Below are 25892 nucleotides of genomic sequence, written 5' to 3'. Positions count from 1 at the left end.
GTGAGAAGTGAAGGAAATCAGCTGCTCTATGGAAAAGGGACAATTTGAACCCTTTCCTAAAAAGAAAAAAAAAAAAAAAAGTTTAAATTTTATAAATGGTCTACAACCAAAACTGGGTTTTAAAGAACCATGAAAGATGATCAGCTTTGGTTTGCCAGTTAACTGTATAACGATCAACAGCACAGAAAAACTACCTTAGCTTTTCCAGCCCAATAAAGTATCAAGATAAATGGCCACATTATGAACTGGAACTAGCTCTGAAAGGAATCTTTCAAATCCTTCTGCCTCAAAAGAGTCAATAGATTCCAAGGGGAATTTAATCTTAGCATTCCTTACAATATCAATTAATTCTGGAAATCTTCATCACAAGCAGGGCTGCCTCTAAGTACTCGGGCAGATAAAAATGCAAAGGATGAAGAAGCAATGGCTGCTACAGTACTACAGCAGGAGATGAAATCATTGGGCTGTATGATATTTCCCAGTTGTTCAGATACACCAGACATTGGATAAACTGCAGCTGTTATATGGAACTCAAGTCTTTTTTTCACTCAAGTATATTTTGCTCTTCCTAAATATTTATGTAAGATAAATTGAAGACATTATATCACTTCTCTGATCTCAAATTATTGTTCTTTATTTTTAAGAAGAAGAAAAATATAATTGCCATTTCATTGCCATCTAGATTGTTTATTTTAAAAAAAGAAGGAATCGAGAAAGCCTGCCGATGGTTGTGTTTTGGTGGACTCCTATGCTAACTGTGCTGCTGAATCCAGATCAATGTCGAATGTACAAATGGCTGGTCATGTTCCCATGGTAAACTATGGGAGTCCTCCTTTAGCTAATGGAAGACATATGGGTGTTTACCAGGAGGCTTGCTTCTACACAAATAAGACTGATAAATTGCACTGTGGCTTGTACCTGCACAAACTTACTCTGCTGCATACTGCAGGGATCTGAATTTGCCATTACCTGGGTTCAAGATTAAAACTTTGAGACATCTAGTCCAGTGGTTCCTATTCAGTCAGGCATTTCTCTTACTCAAATAAACAATGAATGGGATTGTTTAGAATCCTAGACAAGACAAGGAAGAACACATTTTTAAAAAGTTCTGCAACAATAAAACCAACAAAAAATATGGTGAGGGTCAAATATATAACGTACTTATTTTCAATATTTACATAGAAACATAGAAATGATGGCAGAAGAAGACCAATAGGCCCATCCAGTCTGCCCAGCAAGCTTTCACACTTATTTTCTCATACTTATCAGTTACTCCGACCGCTGAGTTCAGGGCCCTTATTGGTAACTTTTTTATTCTAATTTCCTTCCACTCCCACCATTGATGCAGAGAGCACTGTTGGAGCTGAATCAAAGTGAAGGATAAGGCTTAATGTTTGAGGGTAGTAACCGTCGTATCAAGCAAGTTACCCCGATGTTTGTATACTCATACTGCTCAGATCAATGCCTTGTTAGATGTTGTCTGGATGTAAATCCTATTTCTTCATCCCCCCTGCCGTTGAAGCAGTGAGCTGCGCTGGATTTGCATTCAAAGTGATCAGGCTTAATTTGTTAGGGGTAGTAACTGCCGCAACAAGCAAGCTACTCCCACGCTTATTTGTTTACCTAGACTGTGCAATTCAGTCCTTGGTTGTTATCTGAATATAAATCCTCTTTTCTGCATTCTCCCTGCCATTGAAGTAGTGAGCTGCACTGGATATGCTTTCCAAATGAAGTAACAGACTTAATTGGTTTGGGGTAGTAACCGCCGCAACAAGCAAGCTACTTCCACGCTTATTTGTTTACCCAGACTGTGCTACCTTGTTGGTTGTTGCCTGAATGCAAATCCTCTTTTCCACATTTCCTCTTGCTGTTGAAGCATAGAGCAATGTTGGAATCGCATTAACCTTGTGAACGTTTATTGAATAAGGGTTGTGCATTAAGTGAAAAATAATTTTCTCCAATTTGTTTTAAATGTGCTATTTGCTAACTTCATGGAGTGCCCCCTAGTCCTTGTATTATCTGAAAGCATAAATAACCAATTCGTATTTATCCATTCAAGTCCTTTCATAATTTTGTAGACCTCCATCATATCCCCCCTCAGCTGTCTCTTCTTCAAGCTGAACAGCCCTAACCTCTTTAGCCTTTCTTCATAGAGAAGCCATTCCATGCTATTTATCATTTTGGTCACCCTTCTCTGTACCCTTTCCAGTGCAACTATATCTTTTTTAAGATGTGGAGACCAGAATTGCACACAGTATTCAAAGTGCAGTTACACCATGGAGAGATACAGAGGCATTATGACATTCCCTGTTTCATTCACCATTCCCTTCCTAATAATCCCTAACTTTCTGTTTGCTTTTTTGACTGCCCTAGCACACTGAGCTGACAATTTCAATATATTATCCATTATTTTATTTATTTATTTATTTTGATTTTTTCTATACCGGCATTCGTGATAACATCACATCAAGCCGGTTTACAGTAAACAATGGGTAATAACTGGAACATAGAACCAAATATGTAATATACATATTATAAATACAGTTACAATAAACAAGGATACGTACAACTAGGAGTAAGAAGATTATGATGCCTAGATCTTTTTCCTGGGTGGTAACTCTTGATATTGAACCTAACACCGTGTAAGTAACTACACCATGGGTTATTTTTCCCTATATTCATCACCTTACATTTGTCCACATTAAATTTCATCTGCCAGTCTCACAAGGTCCTCTGCAAGTTATTTATTTTATTGATTTTATATACCGTCATTTAGACAAACCATCCTAACCGTTTTCAAATTAAATAATACTGAAAAATACAATACATAGCAGCAAAATAGTATTAATATAGATACATTAATAAAATTGTAAATTAGAAATAAAAACATTTAAATAAGCTAAAAGAATAAAATTAAATTAGTCTGGCTACATAAAGGAGGAAAGTCTCGGATAATTCAATATTTATTTTATTTATCACTATCTGCTTACGATGTAACTACTCTGAATAATTTTGTGTCATTTGCAAATTTGATCACCTCACTCGTCGATCCTTTTCCAGATCATTTATAAATATATTAAAAAGCAACAGATCCCTGAGGCACTCCACTGTAACTTTTTCTAGTGAGAAAAGTCACCATTTAATCCTGCTCTCTGTTTCCTGTCTTTTAACCAGTTTGTAATCCACGAAAGGACATTGCCTCCTATCCCATGACTTTTTACTTTTCTTAGAAGCCTCTTATGAGGGACTTTTGTCAAGCACCTTTTGAAAATCCAAATACACCACATCTACCGGTTCACCTTTATCGACGTGTTTATTAACCCCTTTAAAAAATTAGCAGATTTATAAGAGTTCTGTTCATTATTTTCCTGAGAGTTCTTATAGATAGCCCTACATAAAAAATGCATATAGATATCCATGCTTTAATTTACCCTTTTACCTTTCTAGAGTATCTCCAAAAGATCCCTTGCCAACATCTTGCAGCATCTTTCTAATCTATGGGAAACATGTTACTTTTCTTTTCCTCTCAGGCCCTGCTCAGCAAGCCTAACTAAAGCAGGCTGTGTCAGTTTATGCCATCATATACCATGTGAGAAAACCTTCTTTTGTCTGAAAATCACTAGCTGCGCTTTTTTTTTTTATGGCAAAAGCTACTTTTAAAGTGACAATACTACTTTCTCCACAGCTGATTGTGACACTTGGCTTTTTAAAAATGTATTGCAATTGTAACATCTTCATTGTCAGTTTATACAAAATGAGTCATTAATCCTCCTTTTCAGTAATGTGCTACTGCACATGAAGCAACAGGCATTCCAATCTGACATTTCTTATGGAACATTAGAAATGTTCTGCATCCTATAGTAATGTTACTAAGTCTGTCAAGGTCGTTCCTGATTATTTCTTGTTAGGACAGCATCACATTAGCAACGTTATCCCATCTATATGTCACAGTACAATATTAAGAGTCTGTAAAATCCATCCTTATAGCTGCATGAAGAGTCATCTGAAAAACTGATTACCTATTTCATATACAAAATCCTCATCCAAAGCCTTCCCATACAGAGGTTCAATCTTTCTATAACAGAGTAACCATGTGTCACGGTTCCTCCAGTCCATGCACCCCCAACTGTGTCATTTCTAAGGTCCAGCCCCTGAGAGAGCTTTCTTGGTCCCTTGAAAAGTCAAATAGAAGTTCTTTGTAATTTATCTTCACAAGTCCCCCACGGGGTTTGAACCCTCCCAGCCGGGTTGGAAGGCAGATGTCCTCCCCAGTGAGCCAGCAACTCACTCTGCAAAGGCTGGCTTCAAAAGTTCAAAAATCTGGCCCCCTGTGCCTAACTGCCACCTCCTACAGTATCTCTCAGGATATTTTTTCTCGTCCCTTCAGATACAACCACCCATTGGCAGTCTGTCAAACAATATCCTTAAGTAAGTACATCCGGATAGTAAACCAGTCTTTAGCTCCCGGCTCACCTTCCTGGCCGTCACACCAGCCGTCCATCTTCCCTCTAAGCAGGAGCACCAAAGTTCCAGTCTTGCAGAGCAACGGGTAGCATGGTCCTTCTCCTTCAGTCCCCAGCAGGAGACTGAAACAGCTGGGTTAGGGAGTCTCTTTTAGGGATGTGAATCGGGCTTCGGACAATTGAAAATATTGTATGATATTTTCAAAATCGTCAGAAATTGGGGACTCCCCCAAAACGATAGGAAAACCCCCACAAAATTGTTTGTGGGGGTTCTCTTATCATTTGGGGGGAGGGCAGGAAAAACGGCACACAAAAATAACCCCTAAACCCACCCCGACCCTTTAAAACTAATCTTTAAAAATGGCGCGGGCCATCCAGTGCTCCTACCATGTGACAGGGACCGGCCAATGGCACGGATATCCTGTCACATGGTAAGGGCAAAGGCCATCGGCGCCATTTTTATTAGTGGCAGCTGACGGCCCGAGAGCGGGAGATCACTCCCGGGACCCCCACTGGACCACCAGGTACCTGTAAAACATTTTTTGGGGGGTCGGGAGGGTGGGGGAAGCTAAGGGATTCGTTTTAAAGGGTCGGGGTGGGTTTTTTGTTTATCGGCTCGGGCGCAGCTGATAAACAAAACCGTGATCGGGCCGGACGGAAAAAAAACACAATGTGAATCGGAACCGGAATCAGAACCGATTCCGGTTCCGATTCACATCTCTAGTCTCTTTTATACTCTGTAACTCCTCCTCATTTGCCAGCTGATTGGTTCTGGGGAAGTCCCACCCTTAACCTCCCACACCTGTGTGTTTGTCTCTATGGTTACAGGGGAAGCCACCAGTGTATATCCTTGACTTTATGTCACCTGGGTTTTCTTCCCCCTCCTTCTAGGAGTTTGGTTCCTGGGAGTTTTTGTTCCTGGCTTTATTCTACCTAACTGGACTGGCATAGTGACCCCGTCACACCATGACAAAGTCCCATAGCTAGAATTCCTCAACAGGGCCGTAGGAACCACACCTTGAATCTAATTCAAGATAAAAGTCCTTTCCTGGTGTTAGTCTTCTCTGAGTGTCTGGAATTCCCTGATGTGGAGAAAATTTCTCTTCTAGGCCTTGTGCATTTGTTTAGATCTAGTTCAACCATTCAAGTCAATTGCAAACAGCATTAAAAACCACGCTGGAAGCTGATGTGGTTTCCAACTTAAGTTTTTACTGATGGGGACGGTAACTTTGAAACAGCCTCGCAGGCGCACATGTATGCACCTATGTTGGTTCGCACACAGAGATGCTGTCATTTTTATAACATAGGGGCAGATTTTAAAAGCCCTACATGCATGAATCCAGTAGGATTTACGTGCGTAGGGGGGTTACGAAAGCCGAGCCTATTTTCAAAAGGCCCGGAGGTGTGTATGTTCCGGGGCTTTTCTGAATGGGCGGGCAGGGGGCGGGATGGGGCTGGGCAGACAGCCGGTGGCTTGGTGGGGCAGTCCGGGGCATGGTTGGGTGGTTGGGGTGGTCCAGGAGGCGTGGCCAAGGACTCTGGCACAGGGGGATCGCGCGCCGGCAGTTGGCCGGCGTAACTTGTGAGACAAAGGTACGGGTTTTTTTTTTTAGGCTGGTGGGTGGGACAGATAGGGGAAGGTGGGGGGGGGGGAAGGAAAGTTCCCTCCGAGGCCGCTCCTATTTCAGAGCAGCCTCGGAGGGAATGGGGAAAGCCAGCTTGTCTCCCCGAGGGCTCGGTGCGCGCAAGGTGCACTAGTGTGCACTAGGGATGTGAATCGTTTTTCAACGATTTAGATTATCGTCCCGATAAGGTTTAAATCGTCATTAATCGGTAGAGATGTGAATCGTGTGATCGATCGTCTTAACGATCGATTTTGGCTGGGGGGGGAGGGAATCGGATCGTCGTGGTTTTGTTTTTTTTTAAATCGTGTAAATCGCAAATCGGGGGAGGGCGGGAAAACCGGCACACTAAAACAACCCTAAAACCCACCCCGACCCTTTAAAATAAATCCCCCACCCTCCCGAACCCCCCCCAAAATGTCTTAAATTACCGAGGGTCCAGTGGGGGGGTCCCGGTGTGATCTTCCACTCTCGGGCCATGGGTGCGTTAATAGAAATGGCGCCGGCGCTACCTTAGCGCCGGCGCCATTTTGGTTCCTTTCCCCCGACGTCTCGAGTGCAGGAGATCGCTTCCGGACCCCCGCTGGACCCCCAGGGACTTTTGGCCAGCTTGGGGGGGGGGGCTCCTGACCCCCACAACACTTGCCAAAAAACCAGCGGGGGTCCGGGAGCGACCTCCTGCACTCGAATCGTATTGCTGTATTGAAAATGGTGCTGGCCATTTTGCAATACGGCCGGCGCCATTTTGCAATATTGCAATACAAAATGGCGCCGGCCGTATGGCCGTATGGCCGGCGCCATTTTCAATACGGCAATACGATTCGCGTGCAGGAGGTCGCTTCTGGACCCCCGCTGGACTTTTGGCAAGTCTTGTGGGGGTCAGGAGGCCTCCCCAAGCTGGCCAAAAGTCCCTGGGGGTCCTGCGGGGGTCCGGGAGCGATCTCCTGCGCTCGTGACGTCAGGGGACAGGAACCAAAATGGCGCCGGCGCCATTTCTATTAACGCACCCATGGCCCGAGAGTGGAAGATCACACCGGGACCCCCCTACTGGACCCCAGGTAATTTAAGACATTTTGGGGGGGTTCGGGAGGGTGGGGGATTTATTTTAAAGGGTCGGGGTGGGGTTTTAGGGTTGTTTTAGTGTGCCGGTTTTCCCGCCCTCCCCCTTCCCACGATTTACGATTTTTGACGATAAATCGGGGTAATTCCTATTGTAGATCGCCTCTAACGATTTTTGACGATTTAAAATATATCGGACGATATTTTAAATCGTCAAAAAACGATTCACATCCCTATTAATCGGTAAAGAGTGCGATACAATAGAAATTCCCACGATTTATTGTGAAAAATCGTTTTTTTGGTTAGTGCGCACTAACAGGAGTTAGTGCACGCTAACAGGAAGTTAGCGCGCACTAACCATTGTTAGTGCGCACTAACAGAAAATGATACAATTTGACACTTTTCAGGTCAGTTAAGGTCAGTTTAGGAATGAATGTGTATTCCTATTGGCTGCCCTCTTATTTATTGATGTTACCAAGGTTCCCACTGACAATATATGGGGGATGGAAAATGGAAACGGTTGGTAGCTTGACAAAAAAAGTAATGTGATCAGTCAATGTGACTAGAACTTGTGCCCTATCCCTGATACCAGGAGTGTTGTGATCTTCCTGCATGCAGTGCCCTATCCTTGATACTGGGAGTGTTGTGATCTTCCTGCACGCAGTGCCCTATCCCTGATATCGGGAGTGTTGTGATCTTCCTGCACTCAGTGCCCTATCCCTGATACCGGGAGTGTTGTGATCTTCCTGCATGCAGTGCCCTATCCCTGATACCGGGAGTGTTGTGATCTTCCTGCATGCAGTGCCCTATCCCTGATACCGGGAGTGTTGTGATCTTCCTGCACGCAGTGCCCTATCCCTGATACTGGGCATGTTGTGATCTTCCTGCATGCAGTGCCCTATCCCTGATACCGGGAGTGTTGTGATCTTCCTGCATGCAGTGCCCTATCCCAAATACTGGGATGTGTGCAGGAAGATCATAACACCCCTGGTAATTGGGATAGGGCACTGTGTGCAGGAAGATCACAATACTCCCGGTATTAGGGATAGGGCACTGCATGCAGGAAGATCACAACACTCCCGGTATCAGGGATAGGGCACTGTGTGCAGGAAGATCACAACACTCCCGGTATCAGGGATAGGGCACTGTGTGCAGGAGGATCACAACACTCCCGGTAACCGGGATAGGGCACTGCGTGCAGGAAGATCACAACACTCCTGGTATCAGGGATAGGGCACTGCGTGCAGGAAGATCACAACACTCCTGGTATCAGGGATAGGGCACTGCGTGCAGGAAGATCACGACACCCCCGGTATCAGGGATAGGGCACTGTGTACAGGAAAATCACAACACTCCCGGTATCATTGATACAGCACTGCATGCAGGAAGATCACAACACTCCCGGTATCAGGGATAGGGCACAAGTTCTAGTCACATTGACTGATCACTACTTTTTTTGTCAAGCTACCAACCGTTTCCATTTCCCATCCCCCATATATTGTCAGTGGCAACCTTGGTAACATCAATAAATAAGAGGGCAGCCAATAGGAATACATATGCATTCCTAAACTCTCCTTAACTGCCCTGAAAAGTGTCAAATTGTATCATTTTCTGTTAGTGCGCACTAACAATGGTTAGTGCACACTAACTTCCCGATTTTTTTTTACTAAAAAACCGTGCCAAACACGATTTCTTCTCCTGCCAGACGATTTTGATCGTTAAGACGATCAGGCACACGATTCACATCCCTAGTATGCACCCCCTTGCGTGCGCCGACCCCTGATTTCACAACATGTGCACACAAATGTACGCCACGCGTGTACCTTTTAATATCTGCCCCATGCGTGTATAATATAAAATTGGCTGTATGTGCCTACATGTATGTGTAATTTTCTATGGACGAGCGCATGTACCCCATGTAAGTGGGAAAAGTTTAATAGATACATGCGCCGATGCAATTACTAGCTTTCTTAGTCCGTTCCTAGTTCATCCAGGTAAAAGATAGGACTTCCAAACCCCACTAGTTAATATGCCTCCCTTTTAGCCCCAACCCTTAAAACCCTGCTAGCTAGCCTCATTTTTTATGTTTCATTACTTACTTACAGGCCATACATAGCAGAAGTAAAGTTATGCAGCAGAGGACCCAGCGCACGCTTGTGAGCGTACATACTTATGCGCACATTTCATGTTACATACCTGGACCGCCCATGTCCCTCCCATGTTTCGCCCCTTTTTTTGCCTTTCACATTTGTGCACATTCTGGGATATACTGCATACTTGAGTGCTTCTTAAAATCCGTGCGCACCGGCCCGCAATACATGCATATCTCCCAGCTTTGGCGCGCATAGGGCTTTTAAAATTTGCCTATAAGAATGGACAAAGAGGATAACCAGCTTCTTTACAGCTCTTGGTATTTACAGAATCCTTTTTACACTTTAGATCGTCAGTAAATTTGTGACCTTTTACTTCCATTAAGTTTAATCTGATGTTAAAGCCAATTTCAATTAATGACACTTATTCCTTTCCACCGCAAGGATTAAGATAGTTTTAAGCTTCTTCCCAATGTCTGATGGATAGGACAGTGTCTCATTTTATAGGTGTTAAGGTAAAGCCTGAATTAATCATACCTTGAGTTCAGTTACTTCATATTCTCCTCATTCATTTAGTTTATACCTGGATGATAAATTTATGGACCTATTTTCCCTTGCTGATCTCGCTGAGATGGTCGTGGGTTCACCTGAGTGATGTCTTCATTCACTTACTCCTTCTCCATGGGAATAAATGTGAGTTTTCCTCTCTGAAGACACTGACGATCCTAAGATTCTCTTTCTCAGGTGAATTTTAAAAGCCCTGCATGGGCCAAAACTGGGAGATATGTGAGTATCTCGATACAGAGCATACTGAGCAGATTTTAAAAGCTGCCCAAGTACGTGCGTATCTCCTGCTAAATGCACAAATACATTTTGCAAAAAAAAACCCATCATGTAAATATTTACATGCACCACTGCATGCCAGCATCCCTATCTGCATAACTTTACTTCCGCTATAGATGGTGTGTAACTAATTAAAAAAAAAAAAAACCAAACAAACGAGACTAGTAAGTGAGGTTTAAGGGTTAGGGCTAAAAGTGTAAAAGGGACGCTTATTAACTAGGGGGTTAGGAAGACCTATCCTTTAACTGGGTGAAGTGGGAATGGGCTGGGGAAACGTGTAATTGTGTCAGCGCGCCTATCTACTAAAATCTCCCCACTTACACGGTAGAGGCAGCATTTGCATGCACATGTCCATATAAAATTACATGCAAATGTACACACGTACAGCCTATTTTATATCATGTGTGCATATACGCGTGAATGTTATAAAATGGCCGCGTCCATTCACGTGAGCCAGCATACGCGCGTACATATGCGCCCACATACTTGTTTTAAAATTCACCTTTCTGTGAGAGACACTTCCTCAAGATGGTACAAAAAGCTCAGCCCTTGGGCCCTAGGGTATTCAGATAAAACAAAAAGCTTCTTAAGAAAAAGGGAAAACCAAACTAAGCGGCAGGAAGGGTGGAAAAAACTTCCTCCTCACGAAAGAAAGGTTTCCAGCAACCATGGCCAAAAATAGAGAAAGGCACCCTGCCTTCTTCAGTTAACCCAGGGTACTTCCCTAGGAAAACACAGCAAAAGGGTATGCTGCCCCTAGAAGGGTCAACTCCAGAAACCACACTGTAACATGGTGGCATGGGTTGATATAGACTGGGAGCTCACCATCCTAGGCTCCCACATGGGAGAGCTACAATCCACACTATGTATGCTCTACTGTTCCTTCTGTAATTCTCTTAGTAAGAATATCCTGGATTCTCTACAGACGAAAGGTCTGAAAGGCTGAATTCAATTCTCTCTCAATTCTTCTTGATCTAAAACCATCTTGCCTCCTATGAGATGGGTGTTGGTGACTCCACCAGTGCCGATTCCAAGAAAATTCTCATTGTATTGTCCACAGGAAGGCTACATCTTGCTGTTCCCTAGTCCCTACACGTCAAATATTGCTCCTACATTTGCTGTGTGGCAGTCAAATTTTGTTCAAGCAACTGCTGCATGGTGGAAACATTAGCATCTTGCAGTTTATGTATGGCATGCAACTTAACTGCATGTTGAGTCTACAGATTTTTTTGAGCAGTCACTAATAGGGATGTGAATCGTTTTTTGATGATTTAAAATATCGTCCGATATATTTTAAATCGTCAAAAATCGTTAGAGCCGCGATACAAAAACAATTCCCCCGATTTATCGCCAAAAAATCGTAAATCGGGGGAAGGGGGAGGGCGGGAAAACCGGCACACTAAAACAACCCTAAAACCCACCCCGACCCTTTAAAATAAATCCCCCACCCTCCCGAACCCCCCCAAAATGCCTTAAATTACCTGGGGTCCAGAGGAAGGCTCCCGGTGTGATCTTTTACTCTCGGACCTCCGGTGCTTGTAGAAATGGCGCCGGTGCTACCTTTGGTTTTTCCGTACAGAAAAACGATTTGCGGCAGGAGATCGCTCCCGGACCCCCGCTGGACCCCCAGGGACTTTTGGCCAGCTTGGGGGGGCCTCCTGACCCCCACAAGACTTGCCAAAAGTCCAGCGGGGGTCCGGAACGACCTCCTGCAGTCGAATCATGTTGTCTACGGCCGGCGCCATTTTGCGCAAAATGGCGGCGCAAAATGGCGCAATATTCTTTCAAAGGAAAAGAGAAACTTCAGCACGAGCGTTCCGTGTCGCATACTATGCCGCCATCTTGCCTAATATCAAGTCCTTCAATATATTTCTAATATAATAATAACACAATGGCACAAAGCACGTTTGCTTTCTTTCTGCACAGATAAAAAATAAAAACAAATGATCATTAGGCACTACTAGGTACGACTACAAAGCCAGGATGGGCGAGAGAAGGTGCTAAAATGAATATTAAAAAGTATTTTGTTGTTTTATACCAGAGATTGCCACATGAAGAACAGATAGCACTACCATGCCCAGACAATCGCTATTTTGTACTCTCATGTTATGGAGTCTCAATTTAGTGGACCCTTGGGCCGACCTGCAGGAGACTGGGAAAGGTGGTCCATGTCTCTAGTATGTGGCAGGCTGGGAGGCAGATGTTCAGGCAGGACGTAGAGGTGCTCTTCACCCTGGAAGCTGGTACTCCCCCGGGAGGAGCCCGTAAGAGCCCAACCGCTGGGACTTAGGCGGCTTCACCCTTGGAAGCTGAAGCCCCCCCGGGAGGAGCCCGTAGGGACCCGGCCACTGGGACTTAGGCGGGTTGTTGATCAGGACTGAGAACTGGAACCAGACTAGAACAGTAGACAGGTACTGTAACAGGACTCGGGTACTGGAACCAGGCAGGAACTGTAGAAGGCAAGCAGGAACGGAGCGAGTATCAAGGCAGCTCACTCTGGGGCATGACACAACAGGGAACCAGGAGGTAAACCCATTGCAAGGCAAAGACTGAGTGTCTGCGGCCGGCTTATCAAGGCCATGGCGTCTGACGTCAGGAACTGGGCGGAGTCACCACTGGCGGGAAACGGCCTAGAAAAGCGCCCAAGTGGTGCGTGCGCGTGCCTAGAAGCAGGGCGTCCATGGGAAGCTTCCTGGCGGTGCGGCCCCCGCGGGGACGCTGCTGAACGGGCCGCAAACCAGGCCTCCAGAAGCGGGAATAGGTCCAGGAGCACGGAGGTAAGGGTCTGGTCGCGGCGCTCGCGGCCAGAATCACAACACTCATGTACAATGTATATAGATTTTTCATCCTAAGGAGAAAAGGGACAGGAAGGGGGAAGGGTGGGAATTTTCAAAGGGTTTTTGAATATTTCCCCCCCTCTCAGCAGCTAAAACAAGGGCAGCCCCAGTGAAGGGAAATTAGCTGACTAGTCCTGATTTTCATCCAAATTTAAGTGAATTAATTGCAAGCTTAAATCTAAATTCCGAGAGTTCAATATTCATCTGCCAACAGTCCAGGTAAGTTACTCAGATAAACTTACCTGGCTAAATTAATCTGGATATTCAGTGACAGTCCAAACAAACCCAAAATTGTCGGGATAAGTTTACCTTGTGGCACAACTACAGTTATCCGGATAACTAATCCAGGTAACTCTGAATATGGGAGTTACTGGAGGAAGTTATCCAGCTATGCTTAACCATCCCAAAAGGCCTCCGGAATGCCCCCAATTTATTCAGGAAATTTATATTCAGCTAAAAACGTACCCAAATAAATCAGACCCAATCAGCACTGTGAATTTTGGAAACCTGCATTTTTTTCTGGCTAAGGGGGTCATTTTCTAAGACTATCATGCGTGAAAAGTCCCTTTACACGTGCGATAGCTAGCTGGGGGCGGGAAGAGGAGGAGTCGGGGCGGGGAGGAGGCGGATGCACTGGTATCTTCGCTGGTGGCAATAAGGTAAACACTGTTATCGTCGCCAGTAGCGTGCCCAATAGCACCACCTTTCACGGGGGTGCTATTGGGTGTGAAAGCCGGCAGCGATAACTCCGCGCGGTGATGCGATGGCTGCCGGCTTTCACAGGCCCGCCGCCCCCTGTTACTGCTGGATTCACCATTCTGTGCGAGAATGGAGAATCCAGGCCTAAGTCCCTAACTGAATCAGTCTCAATATCAACCTCTTACATTTTGGCTGGCTAGATTTAAGCCTATTTCCAGCCATAACCTAGCCAGGTTGTGACTAAAATTGGCTTACATTAGGCAGCTGAAATCTGGCAGGCTAATAAGTAAGGTGTCTAGAGGTGCTTTGAAAATTTAACCCCACAATGCAAAACATGACAATTAACAAGTTTCAAGACACATAGATCTCTTAGCCACAACTGAATTTTTACCAACTAAGCAGCCTTACATTTTAGAGAAAAGTTTTAGTGTTCTCAAGAATCAAAATATCTCAGAAAAGACAAAAATTTCATCAAAGGACAGTAATTTATTTATCAGGCATCTTACTGCATGGTGGTCAGTGGCCTCCTGCCACAGGAAGAGTTAGCGGTGTCCTGCCAGGCTGAGGATGGCGGCAGCCGGCTGGAACATTCCAGCTGCGGAGGTGAGAGTGATGGCTCGCAGGGGCAGCCGTGAGCTATCACATGTAACACAGAGAGGTCCTCCAAACCCTCCCCCCCCCCTTGTTTAATAGCCTTCACTCCCTTCAGTTAGTCCCAACCCCTAATACCCCACAGATCTGCCTATTTTTTCTTTATTTTTTAACTTACATGTCATCCATAGGAGAAGTAAAGTTTTGTGTCAGGGGGCCTCGGCACGTGCCAGATCACATAAGTGTTTACGTGCACATCTGAGGTTCTTGCTCAGTTCCAGACCATGCCCAGGCCGTGCCCAAACCTTGCTCCTTTTTGAAAACTTTTGAGATGTGCACACTCTAGAATATACGAGTGTAACTAGACGGCTTTTAAAATCTGCTTGGCACGCAAGAGCCCAATATATTCATGCATCCCCTAATTAATGTGCGCGTCATGCTTTTAAAATTGACCTTAATATGTGTGGATTGATTGAGCAGAAGTAGTAGACAGCAATTGAGCACTGCCTTCTTATCTTGTAAACTATCTTTCTGAACTGGATCATCCTGGAAAATGCAGCTACCTAGAAGACTGGGGGCCATAGGGCACACCTCATTAAAGTTGTACTTTGAACTTTGTTTTCATTCTATATTTTGAATCAAATTGACAGTTCTCTATGAATAGTTGTTTAATCATTTTAAAAATTCTTGATTACATTTTTCATTTCCTTTGAATATTGAATTCCCATACTAACTCAACGACAATGCATTATTTGATGACCTGAAAATTTAAAAGCCTTATTTAACCTGAGCTTCCTTCTGTTTTGTAGCTGTGGAAAAATCCTTACTGTAAGCTCTAACCTGACCATGCATAATGTTAGAAAAATTTACTAAATGTTGAGAAAGGGAACTAAGAAATAAAGTAAGGCCAATACAGTGTTTTGTTTTTTTATTGACTTCATTATAGAGGTGGGAGACGTCACTTAGTTGTTCAGATCTCTCTTTTTTTTTTATTCCCAAATCAATGATATTGTACTCCAGTTTGCTCATGTATGGACCATTACCTGGTGCGACTCTGATTTCTGCACTTGATTTATTGGTCTTCTTGATATTTTTGGCTCAGAAGCAGCAGTGATGAGCACGCATGATTCAAGATTCAGAAAGCATCAATATGTACAAGAGATGGAAAGAAGCAAGTCAAAAAGAGAGGGTGCCTTATAGAGCTATCCACCTTTCTTCATGGATCCGAATAGATAAAGCCTTTCAGTTTCTCAATCCGACTCTGAATTGTAGCTGGCTTGCCTCTGACTTTCCCAGCTGGTTCAGGTTGTTCTTTGTCAGGATCACAGTCAGGTTACAGGTGAAGTGGCTCCCTCTAATCCACACATATATTTTACCAGTGTGGAAAAGCACGACCAGGGACTTTTAACAGTCTACTGCAGAGATCCAGTAAGCTCTTTAACCTTATATGATCTTTCAGACTTTTTCCATAGTTCTGCATGAAAATGAAATTTTGAACTTTATAGGTCATTTGTTCAAGGTACATCTGGTAACTCCCATAAAACATTTCAGAGTTCAGTTCATATCATCAGAAACTTAAAGCTTCAGCAATAAAACAATAGTGATGAAAGACTCTTATTGGATTGTAATCATTACAGGCTCAACCTGCCTAGCAAAAAGTAAACATGCCTTACACCCCTTGAGAAAACACATTCTGGAACTGCATAGATTTTATTAGACAGACACCACAAGATAAAAAACATTTCCTGGATGCTCTGTTGTGACCTTTTAGGGAGTTCTGCCTAAACTAGCAAGGAGCTGTGTGATCTGGAAACTACTCATTTATGCCGTGCAATTTGCTCCTGCAGTGTGTGGAACTACTGCATAGTGCATACTGATTTAAAGGAATGTGCTACAGCTGAGGGGCCGAGCTTGCTGGCTCATACTGCATTTTTATTTTCACATTTATTCACTCTCTATGTAAACTATCGATCAGAAAACAAAATTGCTATTTACTTTGGTATAACAATGGAAAACAAAAAAATTAAGATTATTGAAAGTCTCATGCGTAATGATAGAACATACATTATTACATTTCTTTTAGTACAAAGGTATCTAATTAGTAAAGATTTTCATTTGTTTCCCCTTTTACCACAGGGGGGGTCAATCACTATTCTAAGCACATATAACTAAGGTACATAAAAATGTGCACCGTGCAGCTGACTATCCATTTGAGACATTGCTTAAGAATACAACAGAATAAAGAAGCTCTGCTTGTCTTTAGTGCTTTATTTTAATTGCCTAACCAGCTAGTTTATCCTTGCTTTGGGGACTTAACATCACAATCTGCCTTTTCCATGTTTCTGTTTGTCAATTGTTTTTTTTTTTCCTGTTGCAAAACCTTATCTACAAATCCGGAATATGGGCCACATGCTGGTTCAGAAAAAGTTACCAAGGGATAAGGGTCCTGCATTGATATTTAATGGGCAAATACATTTGGGTTCAATTAAAATCCTATTTGAACTGGGGCATGGTTGAATAATTGGCCTCAAACCAATAGAGGCTGTGAGGTGACTCAGATGAAGTCGAGCTATTCATAGCTCTACTTGATTCTCCCTATTCAGGAGTGTGGATCTTTTTGCCCTAATTTGATTGTAAATTTAAACAGATTTGCACCAATACTTTGTTTAATTTGAATCTGAAAATATAAAATTAAATCTCAATCAATCCAAGTACTTTTTGATTTAAAAAATATTAGATGTTTATAGCCCTTGGGAAGGTAGCTGCACCTATTGCACAATGTCAACACCTCATGGTCAGACTTAGGGTGCATATGCATACGTAGTTGATACCCTATCCAAATAGCTGCTGTGATGGCTGGGCTAGATGGAGGGAGAGTAAAAAAATGGTGACCTCCCTCCCAGGTAGTTGTAAATGAAAGCTCATAAAGCTTACTGGCAAGAAGAAATATGAACACATCTCCCCAATTCTGATGAGTCTCCATTGGCTACCGATCATACAAAGGATCAAGTACAAGACATTAACTACTCTACATAATGAAATCTACAAAGTTGACAACTCTTCCCTTGATCACATGATTCAACTACACAAAACACCACGCACTACAAGAATCACTGGCAAACTGCAACTAATCATACCCCCCCCCTTACCTCTGCTCAACTATCCAACACCAGGAATAGAGCCTTCTCTATTGCAGGACCAAAAGAATGGAACTCTCTACCAATCTACCTAAGTTCAATCAGGGACTCCAAATCTTTCAAAAAAGAACTTAAAACATGGTTATTTAGACAAACATTCAGAGACGGAATTGGATAATCTAATCCCTTATATTAAGACTCTCTCCCTGTAACAACCATGCTTTTTAAATCCTTCTCACCCTGACTTACCTCTTTTTCAATCTCTCTTCTAATTTTGTCTTGTATTTATTTATTTTTACTCCCCTATTTCTCTTGAACCTTTCCTTTTATACCTTACCAGCTCACCTTTGAATAATTGCTCTAACAAACCCCTGCGATGTTACTCTTAAATTATTTCCCTAATTGACTAACATCACATGTTAAATCTCAGCAAGACCGATTTGTAAGTCGTTCTCTTTTATATCTGTTCTACTTCTGCTTTGCCGAATTGTTACTTGTTATCTACATTTTTTGTGCGTTGTGAATACGTTTTATGTATGAAGTTGTTTTTCACTGTAAACCGGAGTGAAGGCATTCTGCTATACTTCGGTATAAAAAAAAGAATCTAAATAAATAAATAAATAATGCCATACCCTTAAGAGAGGCCTTTCTGACTGAGCTAGAAGCTCTAAAGAGCAAGAGGAAATTGCTGAACAAAAATTAAAAAACTGGAGTCTGATGAACTGGCTTGAAGATGACTGGGTATCTGAGTACATTTACACACAGTATTGTAGATCTGAACCTGGATTCATATTGGAATGCAGAGAGTTCATCCAGACCAGCTTAATATTTTTTATAACTGTCAGCTACTATTGATAATTACAGTAGCACAGGAGGCTATTTTGTCAATTTCACATTTGGATCAGCCTCGGAGGAGTTTCTCTCCCACTGCTAACCTTTAAGAGACAATTAGATTAAATTGATTTGATACGAATTACATTAAGTAAAGCAAAAAAATCATTGGACTGGGTTATCTACTGCACAGGGTACGGGGCCTCTGGAAGTTGGAGCTGTGGAATTCAATCGCTTGCAGTGACCTCTGGACTCCTCTCCCAGGGGATGCTGGAAGCAGTATGCAGATGAGCCTTCCAGTCCTCTTCTACTGCAAAGGCTTCATGGCCTCTGGAAGCTGGGGCTGTGGAATTCAATCCCTGGATCGCTTGCGGTGACCTCTGGACTCCTCTCCCGGGGGATGCTGGGAACAGTATGCAGATGAACCTTCTGGTCCTTTTCTACTGCAAAGGGTGCGGGGCCTCTGGAAGCTGGGGCTGGGGAATTCAATCCCTGCATCGCTTATTGTGACCTCTGGACTCCTCTCCCAGGGGCTACTGGGAGCAGTATGCAGATGAGCCTTCCGGTCCTCTTCTACTGTCAGTTCCTTTATCACATAATAGGAGAACTGACTGGTTGGTGCCATTTTGAAAAATGGGGTTCAGAGCAGAAGTGGAGCTCCAGGACCCATTGAGTCCCCAAAGACAACTTTTAGAGTTTTTGTATGTGGGAGTGGGAGACTAGGGTTTGGGTGGAGAGGTGGAAGGGACACTAGACACCAGGGATTTTAAATTATGGCATTGAGAGGAGGGGAGATAAGAACATAAGAAATTGCCATACTAGGTCAGACCAAGGGTCCATCAAGCCCAGTACCCTATTTCCAACAGTGGCCAATCCAAGCTACAAGTACTGAGCTAGTATACAAACATAGTAGATCGCATGCTACTGAAGCCAGTAATAGCAGTGGCTATTCTCTATGACAACTTGATTAATAGAAGTTAATGGACTTCTCCAAGAACTTATCCAAAACTTTTTTAAACCCAACTACACTAACTGCACTAACCACATACTTTGACAACAAATTCCAGAGCTTAATTGTGCATTGAGTGAAAAATAATTTTCTCTGATTAGACCTCTCATGATTTTAATGATCTCTATCATATCCCCTCTCAGCCATCTCTTCTCCAAGCTGAACAGCGCTCTTCAGCATTTCCTAATATGGAAGTTATTCCATCCCTTTTATAATTTTGTTCACCCTTCTTTGTACCTTCTCCATTGCAACTATATATTTTTTGAGATATGGCAACCAGAACACAGTACTCAAGGTGCAATCTCACCATGGAGAGGTATAGAGGCATTATGACATTTTCGTTTTATTCACCATTCCCTTCTTAATAATTCCTAACATTCATGCTGATTCAATAAAAGGTGCAGGAGAGCCAGTGCTCCGAGTTGAGCGCCTGCTCTCCCAACACGTGCCAAGACACCTCTCCTGGGCATGTGATTCTGTATTTAAATGAGGCCTGGCGCTAATAAGGAGGCGCTAGGGACAAAAGCTCATCCCTATTGCCTCCTTATTAGTGTAAAAGGTGGCTGTCAGCGGGTCTGACAACCGACGCTTAATTTTACCGGAACTGGTATCTTCCCAACATCCTCATTAATAAACACAGAAGCAAAGAATTCAGTTAGTCTTTCTGCAATGGCCTTATCTTCCCTAAGAACCCCTTTAACTCCTCAGTCATCTATTGGTCCAATTGACTCCTTCACAGGTTTCTTGCTTCGGATATATTTTTTAAAGTTTTTATTATGAGTTTTTGCCTCTACGGCCAACTTAATTTCAAATTCTCTCTTCGCCTGTATTATCAATGTTTTACACTTAACTTGCCAATGCTTATGCTTTTTCCTATTTTCTTCAGATGGATCCTTCTTCCAATTTATGAAGGATGTTTTTTTTTTTGGCTAAAATAGACTCTTTCACCTCACCTTTTAACCATGCTGGTAATCGTTTTGCCTTGCTTCCACCTTTCTTAATGCATGGAATACATCTGGACTGCATTTCTAAGATTTTTAAACAATGTCCATGCCTGTTTTACAATTTTAACCTTTGCAGCTGCACCTTTATATTTTTCTAATTTTTTTCCTCATTTTTTCAAAGTTTCCCTTTTGAAAATTTAGTATTAGAGCTGTAGATTTACATATTGTCCCCCTTCCAGTCATTAGTTCAAATTTGATCATGTTATGATCACTATTGCCAAGTGGCCCCACCACCGTTACCTCTCTCACCAAATCCCGTGTTCCACTAAGAATTAAATCTAAAATATCTCCCTCTCTTGTTGGTTCTTGAACCAATTGGTCAATGAAGCAGTCGTTTATTCCATGCAGGAATTTTATGTTTCTAGCGTGTCCTGTGTTACATGTACTCAGTCAATATTATAAATATAGCAAAAACAGTGCCCGTGATAAAAAAGGAGTTAGTTAATTTCCCTGGTATTGCATAGGTATTTTTTTTTTGCAATGCAAGTTAAATTTATCACACGTGCTATCTGCTCCAATCAGCAATGATGATGGATTGGCCTCATCCAGAGTTCCCTGGAGACCAACAGAAGGCAGCTAAAAGCTCGAGCTAGCTCCCCCAATGCTATTCTGCATATCGCTTGTGGATGCTGTGAACCCCTTCCTGTTTGCAACCAAGCCTTCTCCAGTCTGAAATGCAGTATCAGGCAGCAATGCCAGTCTCAGGCACATGGGAGAGGGAAGGGTTCAGTCATCAGGACTCAGCATGGTGTTAGCGCTGGATTCAAGTCATGGTGATGCTCCCCCATCAGCTGCAGCAACGAATGCTGATCCTGACGAAAGGAAAGACTGGAAGTGTTCTGGCATTGTCAATTGCCTAAAGGAAGGACTCTGCAAGTGAATGGGTGAAACTCTCCACAGCCTTCCCTTTCTTTTGACTATTAGCAGGCAAAATAGAAAAGGTAAATGAAGACAGCACAGGAGCGACTTCTTTATGTGCCTTCTCTTGATGCCATCTTGGGTCCATGTACACTGATTCTTGATAAAATACCTGCCTCTGTGTATAACTCTGAGTTATTATGCACACGTTACATTTATTTTGCATTTAAAATATATGCACTTAAATTTATTAAGTGGATAATGTATGCATTTTCCTGCATTACAAATGTATGCATGTACTAAAACATGTGCTCCTGCCACACAGCTTATAAAATACTATAATTGAACCTCCGCAAGTCCGCTTACGCATGTATTTGGTGATTTACACAGTCTATTGAAAATTTGGCTTTCTGAGAGTACGGGAAGAGAAATCATCAGAAATCTTCCATTAAAACCCTCCACCTCTCCCATGGACCTGCCCACTAACACCTATTTACCTGCATATTAGGGATGTGAATCGTTTTTTGACGATTTAAAATATCGTCCGATATATTTTAAATCGTCAAAAATCGTTAGGGCCACGATACAATACCAATTCCCCCGATTTATCGTCAAAAAATCGTAAATCGGGGAAAGGGGGAGGGCAGGAAAACCGGCACACTAAAACCCCCTAAAACCCACCCCCGACCCTTTAAATTAAATCCCCCACCCTCCCGAACCCCCCCCCCCAAATGCTTTAAATAACCTGGGGATCCAGCGGCGGTCCGGAACGGCGGTGGTCCGGAACGGCCCCCTCAATTGAATCGTGTTGTCTTCAGCCGGCGCCATTTTCCAAAATGGCGGCGCAAAATGGCGGCGGCCATAGACCAACACGATTCGACTGCAGGAGGTCGTTCCGGACCCCCGCTGGACTTTTGGCAAGTCTTGTGGGGGTCAGGAGGCCCCCCCAAGCTGGCCAAAAGTTCCTGGGGGTCCAGCAGGGGTCCGGGAGCAATTTCCTGTCGCGAATCGTTTTCCGTACGGAAAATGGCACCTGCAGGAGATCGACTGCAGGAGGTCGTTCAGCGGGGGTTCCGGACCGCCGCTGAACGACCTCCTGCAGTCGATCTCCTGCCGGCGCCATTTTCCGTACGGAAAACGATTTGCGGCAGGAAATCGCTCCCGGACCCCCGCTGGACCTCCAGGAACTTTTGGCCAGCTTGGGGGGCCCTCCTCACCCCCACAAGACTTGCCAAAAGTCCAGCGGAAGTCCGGAACGACCTCCTGCAGTCGAATCGTGTTGGTCTATGGCCGCCGCCATTTTGCGCCGCCATTTTGGAAAATGGCGCCGGCTGAAGACAACACGATTCAATTGCAGGAGGCTGTTCTGGACCGCCGCCGTTCCGGACCGTCGCTGGATCCCCAGGTAATTTAAAGCACAGATGCAGCTTTGATTTCCTTAAGAGAAGCGGGACACGGGAGTTGGATAAACCTGTCTTACACAAACAGTGCAGTTAGCCACCTTTGGGCAAACTCAGCTGGAGCTAAGCTAATGAAATATATTAGGGAAAAAATTAAGCAGAGCAAGAAATAAGACCGCTGCCGTTCCGGACCGCCGCTGGATCCCCAGGTAATTTAAAGCATTTGGGGGGGGGGGGGGGTTCGGGAGGGTGGGGGATTTAATTTAAAGGGTCGGGGGTGGGTTTTAGGGGGTTTTAGTGTGCCGGCTCACGATTTTAACGATTTTCACGATACTTTACACACCCAAATGGCAACAATACGATTCCCTCCCCCTCCCAGCCGAAATCGATCGTTAAGACGATCGAGGACACGATTCACATCTCTACTGCATATAGATGTGCCTTTTATTTATCTCCCAAAGCCTCAAAACCCAAACAGATGTATTCATGCTCCAGACTAGTACACAACCAGAAGTTCCTGGTTGCAGCCTCACACATCTCAGTACAGTCAATGAGAGTGATTTTGACACTTTCTTTCTTGTTCTAGGAAAATGGAAAATCTAGCTAGAACAACTTGGGAGATAAAAAGTGATTGTACAAAGTGTGTCAAGAAAACACACAGGAGATGAAATATATTCAGAAGCATTAAATGTAAGGTATAAGAAAGATACAAAAAGTAATGTACAAGGCTCATATAAGTTGCTATCAAATATATGCAAAACTGGTGGTATAAACTGGTGATCCTGAGGTGATACTTATCTCTATTTCCGCACTTAGAGTTGAATTTTCAAAGCGGTTCCATGTGAAAACATAGAATATACATGTGTAGTAATAGAATGTATGCATGCATATGCTATTTGTGTAATTTTGGTTTTGCATGCACATTTTATTGGGGAAAAAAGAGGTGGTCTAGGGGCATTCCAGGGTGAGCTTCAGAAGTATGCACAGTAGTTGGTATTTTGTAAGAGATATACACATATACATAAACTTATTGGTACATTTTTTAACACCTGCTAATTGACTTATGCAGGTGAAATCAAACTTGTATATTGTCTGCAGTTTTTGGGTAGGAGGTCTTGGGTGAACTGGTGGGAGCTCAGAGTGAAATGGCAAACTGGTGATTCCAAGTACATGTGCAAGTAAGTATTTTCAAAATGGTACATGTGCATACCTTATAAAATACCTGCCCCCACATTTAATTCTGGGTGTTTATTCGCTCAGTGTTGTGATTATTTTGCACGTAAAATATCTGCTTGTATGTTTATAATATGGGTAGAGAAACTATGGGGCAGATTTTAAAGCCCTATGCGCGTCGGGCCTATTTTCAAAAGGCCTGGTGATGCGCGTAAAGCCCCGGGACGCGTGTAAGTCCCGGGGCTTTTCTGAATGGGCGGGCAGGGTGCGGTATGGGGGCGGGGCGGGCGGTCCGGGGGCAGGGTGGGAAGTTTGGCCGAGGACTCAGGTAACTTGTGAGATAAAAGTAAGGGTTTGTTTTTTTTCGGGCTGGGAGGTGGGACAGATAGGGGAAGGGAGGGGAAGGTGGGGGGGGGGAAGGAAAGTTCCCTCCGAGACTGCTCCGATTTCGGAGCGGCCTCAAAGGGAACGGGGAAAGCCTGCTGGTCTCCCCGAGGGCTCAGCGTGCGCAAGGTGCACTAGTGTGCACCCTCTTGCTCGCACCGACCCCTGATTTTATAACATGTGTGCGGCTGCGCACGCATGTGATAAAATCGGGCGTACATTTGTGTGCGCCGGGTAGCACACCCAAATGTACACTGTGGGGCGGATTTTCAGAGCCCTGCTCGCGTAAATCCGCCCAAAACCGGGCGGATTTACGCGAGCAGGGCCCTGCGCGCCGGGAAGCCTATTTTACATAGGCCTACCGGCGCGCGCAGAGCCCGGGACTCGCGTAAGTCCCGGGGTTTTCGGAGGGGGCGTGTCGGGGGGGGCGTGTCGGGGGCGGGCCCGAACCGCGCGGCGTTTTCGGGGCGTGTCGGGAGCGTTCCGGGGGCGTGGCTATGGCCCAGGGCGGCCCGGGGCCGTGGCCGCGCCCTCCGGACCCGCCCCCAGGTCGCGTCCCGGCGCGCAGGAGGCCCACTGACGCGCGGGGATTTACGCCTCCCTCTGGGAGGCGTAAATCCCCCGACAAAGGTAAGGGGGGGGGTTTAGACAGGGCCGGGCGGGTGGGTTAGGTAGGGGAAGGGAGGGGAAGGTGAGGGGAGGGCAAAGGAAAGTTCCCTCCGAGGCCGCTCCGATTTCGGAGCGGCCTCGGAGGGAACGGGGGTAGGCTGCGCGGCTCGGCGCGCGCCGGCTATACGAAATCGATAGCCTTGCGCGCGCCGATCCAGGATTTTAGCGGATACGCGCGGCTCCGCGCGTATCTACTAAAATCCAGCGTACTTTTGTTTGCGCCTGGAGCGCAAACAAAAGTAGGCTATTCGCGCTCGTTTTAAAATCCGCCCCTGTGCGTGTATCTTTTAAAATCTGCCCCTAGGCATTTTCTTGCATTGAAAATATATGTCTGTACTGAAACATATGCCTGAATTTTTGGAGCAGAAATATTAACATTCATCTCTGTGCATGCACTTTCAGTACACGTGCAAATGCTGTTACATGGAAAGGTTTGAAAGCTGGGCTCACAGTGATGTTTCAAAATAAGTTTTAGAAGTGAGGAATTTAGGGGTGACTATGCTCAGTTAAATTTGGAAGAGCATGTACTGTTGATTGTGTGGGCTGTTAGAAAAAAGGTTGTGTCTTTTTTGGATCTCGTATCTATTAAGACAGTGGTACAAGCTAATGTCAATTAATAATTGGAATACTGCATCTATCTATATGTGGGTCTCCTAGTGAGACTCACAGAAGGAGTATAACTTTTAAACAAATGCATATGGCTACAAGCAGCTTTACACAAGTATTTTATAATCCGCACATATCATATGTGCACATTTTATAAAATATGTGTACCTCTAGTCCTCAATATACGAGCGTTTGTCCGCTTATGTGTGAATACATGCAATGCATTGAAACCGCATATATCAATGCATTGAACGTGGATACTTTTCCTATAGTTAAATCACAAGCGGATTGTGATACATTACAGGAGGACCTTGCAAGACTGGAAGATTGGGCATCCAAATGGCAGATGAAATTTAATGTGGTCAAGTGCAAGGTGTTGCATATAGAGAAAAATAACCCTTGCTGTAGTTACACGATGTTAGGTTCCATATTAGGAGCTACCACCCAGGAAAAAGATCTAGGCATCATAGCGGATAATACTTTGAAATCATCGGCTCAGTATGCTGCAACAGTCAAAAAAGTAAACAGAGTTTTAGGAATTATTAGGAAAGGAATGGTTAATAAAACGGAAAATGTCATAATGCCTCTATATCGCTCCATGGTGAGATTGCACCTTG

This window comes from Rhinatrema bivittatum, chromosome 2, assembly GCF_901001135.1.
Source record: "Rhinatrema bivittatum chromosome 2, aRhiBiv1.1, whole genome shotgun sequence".
NCBI classification, from domain to species: domain Eukaryota; kingdom Metazoa; phylum Chordata; class Amphibia; order Gymnophiona; family Rhinatrematidae; genus Rhinatrema; species Rhinatrema bivittatum.
The sequence above is the reverse complement of the archived record's forward strand: the minus strand, read 5'-3'. Positions refer to the sequence as shown.